Here is a 9,900-nt window from a genome sequence, read left to right as displayed (position 1 = left end):
GTGCTTCTCAATATTTTGTTAGTTAGGCACTTTGGTTCACCTCTGCAAACCTAGCATGTCAACATGCTATGCATACACGATGTTCAATAAATAGCAGAAAACCCTGCGCATCGGAGATCTTAGTATTATGAGCTAAAAGGGTTTCTGCACAGGTCCTCAGCTCCAAACTGGCTCATGCAAGGGTGTATCCGTTAGAACTCCTGGCCACATGTCTCCTTGGTGGGAGCTGCTTGTTCTGCAAAACAGAGACATTCTTTCTCTGTTTCTGTCCCTTCTCCCTCGTCCCCTGTGCAGATAGCCTTCTGACCTGAGTAACCCCCCACTGCATCCTAGCTAACAGGATGTCCTTGCCACTGCTAAAAAATGGATGGATGTAGGGCAAACAAAAACAAAAAGACAAGATAAAACAACAAAAAACAACCAACCAAACAGAAAAACCCTGAATCTTATCAAGCCTCTAGATCCAGTTACCAATTTTCAGGAAATACAGGGACAGAGAAACATGTTAAAAGTGATCAAGCCAGTGACCTACGGCAACATCCAGACTACCAGAAAAATTTCATTTTCTTTCACAAAAAATTGCAAGGAAAAATAAAAGGAGAGAGAACTAACAGATTACAAGATACTTAAGAGATGTAGCAACTAATTATAATTTATTATAAATTTGGAATTTATTTGCATGCCAATTGAACATACAGACCAAATATACCTATATATTGTCTGTGGCAGAAAGTGGGGGAAATGAGAATAATAACTGGATATTTGATGATAGAAAATAGGTATTGTTACTTTTTTAAAGATAAGTTATGGCTACTATCATGTAATATCTCTAAAAGGTGATACTTTTTTTTTTTAAGATTTTATTTATTTATTTATTTGACAGAGAGACACAAGCGAGAGGGAACACAAGCAGGGGGAGTGGGAGAGGGAGAAGCAGCCTTCCCGCGGAGCAGGGAGCCCGATGCGGGGCTGGATCCCAGGACCCTGGGATCATGACCTGAGCCGAAGGCAGATGCTTAACGACTGAGCCACCCAGGTGCCCCTAGAAAGTGATACTTTTAGAGATATACACTGAAATATTTATGGGTGAAATAATGTCTGAAATTTGCTTCAAAATTATGTGGAGGGTTGAGGGGTTAGACGAGCATTTAGATGACAGGAGATGACCAGGAATTGGTGATATATATATATATATATATATATTATTTATTTATTCATTTGAAAGGGAAAGAGAGAGAGCACAAGCAGGGAGAGTCAATGCGGGGCTCAATCCCAGGACTCCAGGATCATGACCTGAGCCGAAGGCAGACGCTTAACTGACTGAGCCCCCCAAGCACCCTTGGAATTGGTGATTTTTGAAGCTAGTGATGGATAGGAATATCGGGATTCATTATATTTTCCTTTCTATATATCCAAACAATCCAAATTAAAAGTTAAAAAGCAGCTCAGGGAAGGCGTGGTTAGGGGAAGGAACCTTGTCACAGCAATCCCTGCTCTTCAGCTAAGGGAGCCTGCACACAGTTCAACTCTGAGCAGGGAAGCATGAAGGCGAAGGCCTTTCCCAAGTTCAAGAGCTTCAGAGGGTGTGTTAAATGAGAAAAGCCTCAATCACATTTTGGAAAGAGGAAGACAGAAGTGAAAGTATTTGGTGGATACACAGACAGACTCTGCACCTTCACCCTCCAGGGTAGGCCTCTGGGTCTCTGCTCTCATAGTCTTTTTCAAATCCACAGCAAGGGGTGCTCTTGTCGATGCAAAAGGAACAAACCTTTTAGAATTTCTGAAAAGAAAGGAAGAGAGTTTTATGTGATCACAAGTGCAAGTGAGGACAGCTGCTCGGATACACAAAGAAGAGAGTGCTCCAGAGAGGGAATGTTTAATCCTGGGTTATATATGGTTTTTTGTTACATCAAGAGTTACAAATCATCATGATGAAAGACATTTCAGAAAAATATAAACTTTATCTTTTGCTTTTAGTCAGTGCGAGGTTGCAGGCTTTGGAGATATGGGAACAGAACATAGGGAGATTTTTACTCTTATCTTTAGTTTGAAATGTTTCTTTTAGGTCATTGGCTAACGAAGCAGATGCACAATGTGTGCTCAGGGCAGAAAGAGAGCCCGTACTTTGAAGTTTGATGAAGACATTCTGACCTTCGTAAAAGTGTGAGCTTCCTTGGGAGACCAGGCGCAGGGACTACAAATATTAAAACTTGAAAATTTCCTTTATCAGGCTCAGGGTTCCGGCTGGCAGATGGGGCCACATCTCTGCAGCAGGAGAGACCGAGAGATGGTGGATGGTTTGAGGGGCCACAGGGGTCCCCAGAGCAGAGTCCTGTGCCCCTGGTGCAAGGACCTTAGAACAATTGACGTAGGACCCAGAGGGGGACACACATGACCAGCAAGAGGGTCCTTGGGTTTGCTCAGGAGAGACGTCAAACTCAAACCAGGAGGAAGTGAAAGCAGAGTTTATTAAATAGCGTAAATGATAGAGTATATCAGGTGGACTGTTTGGGAGACTTGGAAAGGAAAGGAGAGTAAGTCTCTGTTGCTTGGGGCTAGGAGTTTATATTGGAAAGAGGTCCAAGGTACATGTTCATTCAGGAGTCCAGGGTAGGTTCTGATCAAGGGCAAATGACAGGTAAAAAACAGGTGTTATTTTATAAATCATAGAAGGTAGTGGGTATTGATGTCGTTGTCAGCTGAGGTTTGTTCAAAGCTAGTGTCCGGGAACATGTTTGGGATCCAGTTCTCAGATGTTATCAGGTGTTTGGGGGCCTAGGATGAACTCAGAATGATTTAACTTTCTTGCTTTCCCTTTGGAGTAGGAACATAGCTTCTTTGGTTTAATTCAGATGCAAGGTGAAATACAGAACATGAGTAAATAGGGTCTATTATAGAAACAGCAGAGAGGGAGCCTTTCTAAAAATGGAGTCCCTGCAGTCTCCCTACCTCACAACAACAACATTCTTCAATCTACACCAGCTCAGGTACCAAACATGAACTCCTTTCTTTCTTTCATACCCCAAGTGCAATCCATCACAACATCGTGAAAAAAGCGTGAGAATAAACTCGCAGCTAAGGTCAAGGCTCCCGTCCCGTATCCGTGAAGTGCACTGAGACTAGTTTCTGAAACAGCATGTTGCTGCGATTCCCAGGCTTTCTCAAGACCCTCAAGGTGATGACAGAACTAAAGGTGGGAACATGAGTGTTTACATGTGTATGTATTTTTAAAATTTGTATTAAACAATCTTTTTATTTTGAGATATTTGGGGATTCACATGTAGTTGTAAAAAATAATACAGCAATGTCAACCCAATGGTAACATCTTGCAGAGCCGTAGTATCATAACTGGCTTGTTAACATTGATACAAAGCACAGGGATTCCTCCTGTTGCCCTTTTCTAGCTACAACCACCCCCTTCCCTGACCCTCTCATCCCTGACAACTGGCAAACACCAAAATGTTCTCCATCATTGTAATATTGGTACTTCAAGAGTGCCAATAACAATTCAGTTATGTGCATTGTATATAGAAGATAAGTTCTATACGTGTTTGAGGAGATTTATAGCACGGTGTTTCTCTTTTCTTGAGCAGTTGTAAGTGGTATTGTATTTTAAATTTCAGTGCCCACATGTTTATTGAGACATAGCCTGAGAAATCTTGAGAAAGAAGAACAAAACTAGAGATGATCACAATCCCAGATTTCAAGATATATGACAAAGCTATAGCAATCAAAACATTATGGTACTGGCATAAAATAGATGTATAGACGAATAGAACAGAATGAGATCCCAAAAGTAAATCCATGCTTATATGGCCAATTAATCTACAATAAAGGAGGTAAGAATATACAACAGTCTCTTCAAGTTTTGATTTGCATCTCCCTGATGAGGAATGATGTTGAGCATCTTTTCCTTTGTGTGTTGGGAAAACTGGACAGCTATATACAAAAGGATAAAACCACTCTCTTTTCTATTTTAAAAAACTGGGTCACTTTCTTACATGATTCACAAAAATAAACTCAAAAACGGATTAAAGACCTAAATATGAGACCTGAAACCCTAAAACTCCTAAAAGAAAACATAAGCAGTAATTTCTTGGACATCAACCTTAGCAATACTTTTCTAGATCTGTCTCTTCAAGCAAGGGAAACATATGCAAAAACAGCCTATTGGGACTACATCAAAATAAAAAGCTTTTGTACAGTGAAGGAAACCATCAGCAAAACACAAAAGTAACCTACTGAATGGAAGAAAATATTTGCAAGGCATATATCTGATGAGGGGTGATACCCAAAACAAATAAAGAGCTTACCCAACTCCACACCAAAAAACAAACAGACAAATAACCTGATTATAAAATGGGCAGAAGACCTGAATAGACATTTTTCCAAAGAAGAGGTACAGATGGTCAACAGCACATGAAAAGATGCTCAACATCACATAATCAGGGAAATATAAATCATAATCACAATGTAATATTACCTTACATGAGTCAGAATGGCTAGACAAGAAATAGCAAGTGTTGGTGAGGATGTGGAGGAGAGGGAACCCTTGTGCACCGTTGGTGGGAATATAAATTGGTGCAGCTACTGTGGAAAACAGTATAGAAGTTCCTCCCAAAATTAAAAATAGAACTATATATGATTCAATAATTCCACCACTGGGTATTTACCCAAAGACAATGAAAACACTAATTCAAAAAGATATATGTACCCCTATGTTCATCACAGCATTATTTACAACAGCCAAGATATGGCAGCAACCTAAATGTCCATCAATAGATGAATAAAGAAGATGTCTCTCTCTCTCTCTCACACACACACACACACACACACACACACACACACACACACACAGGAATATTACTCAGCCATAAAAAAAGAATGCAATCTTGCCACTTGTGACAACATGGATAGACCTAGAAGTTATTATGCTAAGTGCAGTGTCTAGAATTGTCGAGTCACTGTGTTGTACACCTGAAACTAATATAACATGGTTTGTCAATTATATTTCAATAATAATAAAAAAAGATTTTGGAAACTTCTTTTAAGCAGACATATAAAACAATTATTATTGAAATAAAGTTTGTTAGAATTACTTTATTTGATTGGGTGCCTGGGTGACTCAGTTGGTTGGGCGACTGCCTTCGGCTCAGTCATGAGCAGCTCAGGTCATGATCCTGGAATCTCAGGATCGAGTCCCGCATCGGGCTCCCTGCTCAGCAGGGAGTCTGCTTCTCCCTCTGACCCTCCCCCTCTCATGCTCTCTCTCTCTCTCTTTCTCATTGTCTCTATCTAAAATAAGTAAATAAAATCTTAAAAAAAAAAGAATGACTTGATTTGATTAAGATCAAATTTATAATTTTTATAGTCTTACACATCTAACAAATATAATATTCACTTATTTGATTAGTAAGTTCAAGTAGAATAAGAATGTATGCCCGTATTTTATTTAATACTAACAATTAGGAAGACATGGCTGTTTTTTAATGAAACCTACAATATCAAAACAATCTTATTTATCAAAGATTTACTCAAATCAAGTTAATTTGAAAAATATTTCTGTATTCTCAGGAATTTTAGGAACATTTAATTTATATAAGCACTTATTTTTATCTAAACCAATTAGAATAGAGTTTCCTTAAGGGATTTTATAAATTAATTTGGTAACACCATCTGGAGGTGGGAAAATATCACATACACATACTATACATACAGACAGACACAAGTAGAGATTTTATGGTTTTCATTCTAAAAATTTAACCAGGAGTCGGGCATAAACACAGAATACAAAACTCACTAGTGTGTATAAGCCTTGATCCTCTCTCTGCCCTTCTTTATATTTTTATCAGAATTGTGTTTCTGCCAGATGGAAGAAGTTATGGTTACAGGCTCAATATGGGAGCTAAAACTCTTCACTGTATTTGTGGGAGGCGACTTTTAAGATTGCCTTTGTCCCAATATCTAATCTTACAGAAGCTGTGGGCTAAATCTGGGCTGAGGACTGAGAAGACATTGGACATTTGGGTATCTCCAAAGCCCATATGAGTGGGTAAAATAGCCAGTCTGCCTCCAATTAGTTTTTTTTTTTTCAATGTCAAGTGGTTGCTTTTGGGGTCCCTGGGTCCTTGAGACCCCTGATGGGGGAGCACGGAGTTTGAGTGACTACAAGGAGTTGAGGGGCTAGAATGGGAAGGGGCTCACAGGGGTGAGCAGAAGAATGCAGGAGGTAGGGGTATGAAGGGTGCCTTATCAAAAGATCTAAGGGAGCTGAAGGGAAGATTGGAGGTGGTAAAAGGATGGGGGCATGAAGGTGACGGGAAGGGATACATCTTAGATGAGATGGTTTGGGGAGATATTAAGTTTCCCAAAGAAGCCCTTGAAATGGCAAATTACCCACAGTAATGTAATGCCTACAGGAAAGGAAGCAAACAGAATGAACACCATAGTGATGCAGCATATAGTTAGTAAGGGCTTGGAAAGGAGGGATTTCAGTTGACTGAAAAGCTGCCATATTCTTAATGGTATCTAGCAAACAAAGAAGCTTGCCTTTAATACAGGCTTTCTGTCTTATGAACAGGGAAGTCTGGGACTCTAACCCAGCCTCTGTTTGCCTGGGATTCTAATTCAGCTTCTAGAATATACTCAGAATCTTAAGAGTCCAAAAATCTGCCCTTACTGGCTTCAACAGACCTATTTTTCAGAGCACTGGATCAGGAGTCAGACTCACTAATAGATTCCCATTCAGCAAATCAGGAGTGAAGACAAAGCCTTCAAAGTTATGCAGCTGGGGCCATTAGCTAAGTCACTCACATATAAAATCTGACCTCACAGCCCAGATCTGGATGGAACTAAGAAGCTCCTTTGTATTTTTCTTTGTATTTAAGAAGACTTATTCTAATGAAAGTAATGCAGGCTCGTGTTTGAAGAGTGAAATTGGACAAAAGCACTGTAATAAAAAGCAACAGTCCCCTAACCTCTTTCTCTCCTTTCCTCTATTCCTCCCAATCTTTTTGCCCAGAGGGAGAGCTCTGTGGCTTTTGATTTTGATTTTTCTGTAGTTACTTCCTTAGGTTGGTTGAATGAGAAAAAAGGAAGAGCTGAAATAAAACAAAAGCATTTATTTGAGGTCTTAGAATTACAATTTGGGAAGCACAGATGTGGGGAGCAATACAAATTGTGTCCTCCTAGCAAACAAAAGTCAAGGGTTTTCAAAAGACAAAATGAAATGTTTCTATGGGTTGTTTCCAAAGACTTTTGGTTGGTGTTGGCAGCAGAAAACTAAGCTTGGCTGAATATAATTGGTTGCTAAGGCTATCACTCACTAAGCAAGTCTCTTATTGTAGCAAGTTGCAGGTGTTTGGGCAGAGTCCTTGGAATATTTGCAGTTTAGCCCAGTTCAAATTTTATGGTTTCATCTGGTGAGAATGTGCAGAAAGCCCAGATCCTTAGTGACCTCTAGTGGCCTCTTGGCTCTCTTTAAGAACACCTTGACATAAGTGACTCCGTTTCACTTACCTCTCACATGTCTACACTGTGTGTTTTTACATCACAACTTCCTGTCGGTTGACTCTCTGCTCTGAGGGATCAGGATCATCTCTTTTATCCCATCCTGCACCTTCCCACTCCTCTTCCCACTTGACTCTGTTATGATCCTCTTTCCTCCCATGGTCACACCTACCTTTTTAAACAATCATCTTCCAATTAAGAAAGTAAAAGAAAATCTTCAGAAATGAAGAGAATCAGAGAAATCATATTTCCAAAAGAAATTTATTGAAATAAAATACTAGAGGATTTTTCAAGGAATATAAACCCGAGGAAAGACAGACAAGATATGTAACTCAAGAAAGAGAGAGAAGCAACAAAATTTCCCAAAGTGGTGATTGTTCTTATGACTGCTGCTAATGCACCTGTGATTTTTAATGTAATCCTAGAAAATAGTTCCTAAAATGGAAAGACAATTGTATGTAAGAGCATCCGAAACAAAATTTTCAGATGGTTTCAACCAAACCTGGGAGGAAGAGCAGAAAGGAAGGCAAGAGAGATAAAGGCAAGCTCAATATTTTGTCTCATTCAGAAGTGACCAGCACTTCTAGACATCGAGAAAAAATGTATATAAATGTATAAATTTTTAAGGGTAATTATAGATAAAGATAGGTTATAGAACTTTCAAACCACTGGAGGGGTCAGGAAGAAAGAACTCTATGACCCACCTAGTCAGGAAAGAAAATACACAAGAAGAAAGCATGTTTCATAGGAACATAAAATAAGAGGAGAGTAAGTCCAAGGAAATCAATAACCATAATAAATATGACAACTTAAGTTCTCCTATTAAAAGATGGAGACTTTGGGGCACCTGGGTGGCTCAGTCATTAAGCGTCTGCCTTCGGCTCAGGTCATGATCCCAGGGTCCTGGGATCGAGCCCCTTGACTTTTGTTTGCTAGGAGGACACAATTTGTATTGCTCCCCACATCTGTGCTTCCCAGGAAGCCTGCTTCTCCCTCTCCCACTCCCCCTGCTTGTGTTCCCTCTCTCGCTGTGTCTCTCTCAAATAAGCAAAAATAAATAAATAAATAAATAAATAAATAAATAAATAAATAAATAAATAAATAAATAAATGATGGAGACTATCTTGTGGCAGAAAAAAATCTTATGTTTCTTATAATAGATCATACTCTGAAACAAATAACACGTTGTATGTTAATATAAAAAATAATGATGAAAATAGCAAACACTTATTAATTATATGCCTGACACTGTTCTACATACATTGTATATGGTAACTTATTTAGAGTAATATCTAAAACAAGATCACAGAGAAAGTTTATAAACAAAGGGGTGGGCAATCAAAAGTATTCTTCTAAATAATTCTTGCATTAAACAGGAAAACAGGGGCACCTGGGTGGCTCAGTCGGTGAAGCGGACTTTTTAATTTCAGCTCAGGTCATGATCTCAGGGTTCTGGGATGGAGCCCTGCATCGGGCTTCCCACTCAGCAGGGAGTCTACTTTCCCTCTCCCTTCCTCTCCTCTCTCTCTCTTTCAAATAAATAAAATCTGCAAAAGAAAAGAAGAAAACAAAACTAAAATTACAGACTACTCAAAAATAAACAACTATGAATAAACTATATATGGGATGTGGACTAGGGAATACACAGAGAATAATGACTAGTCTTACATGCATCTAGTAGAAAGGAAGAGTTACAAAATAAATGAGGTCACAGGCATGTCAATCAAACTGTCAGAAAAAGGATAATAAAACGATCCCTCCCAAAGTAAAACAAGAAAAAAATCTAAAAGACAAAAACAGCTATCAAAGAAATAGGAAGATAGGCTCAGTGAAAACAATAGCATTTTCTTTCAAAACATCAGTAAAATAAACTTTTTAGCAAGACTTCAAAGGAATGAAAGAAGTCGGAGAGAAAAAAGAAGGAACACATTAATATCAGAAACAACAGATACAGAGGTTTAAACATCATGAGATTATCACACAGAGTTTAAACCAATAAATATGAAAATACAGGTGAAATTAATAATTTTCCAGGAAAATATAAATGACCCAAATTGATTTGTTTATTCTGGTCTATTCGTGTACTGAACAAATACCATCAGTACATATTTTTACAATAGTTATGCATCTATTGTCCCCAAAGCTCTTGTCCAGATGGTTCTGAGTTAATTCTAGCAAAACAACAGTTCTGTGGCACATAAAAAAAGTTCTTAGCAGAGAAGATGGAAAGTTTCCTTAGTTCTAATTAGCTGCACAATCTTTTTTTTTTTTAAGATTTTATTTTTTAAGTCGTCTCCACGCCCAACACAGGGCTCCAACTCAGGGGCTCTACCAACTGAGCCCACCAGAAGCCCCCACCACACAATCTTTATTCCAAACTGAATGAGAATA

At 38.8% G+C, this 9,900-nt stretch overlaps 1 long non-coding RNA gene across 1 annotated transcript; it reads right to left on the bottom strand.

The window, feature by feature from the left end:
• Positions 1-1,673: 1,673 nt before the first annotated feature.
• LOC118026529 lies at positions 1,674-8,939 on the bottom strand. Its single transcript, XR_004683601.1, has 2 exons — positions 8,900-8,939; positions 1,674-1,780 (listed from the first exon to the last, which is right to left on the bottom strand). It is a non-coding gene; the product is annotated as an uncharacterized LOC118026529 (long non-coding RNA).
• Between the last annotated feature and the right edge of the window lie 961 nt (positions 8,940-9,900).

The sequence above is a fragment of the Mirounga leonina genome, unplaced genomic scaffold, assembly GCF_011800145.1.
Source record: "Mirounga leonina isolate KUSES-001 unplaced genomic scaffold, KU_Mleo_1.0 Mir_239, whole genome shotgun sequence".
Taxonomy (NCBI): Eukaryota; Metazoa; Chordata; class Mammalia; order Carnivora; family Phocidae; genus Mirounga; species Mirounga leonina.
Note: the sequence above shows the minus strand (reverse complement) of the source record. Positions and strands in the feature narration are given on the sequence as shown.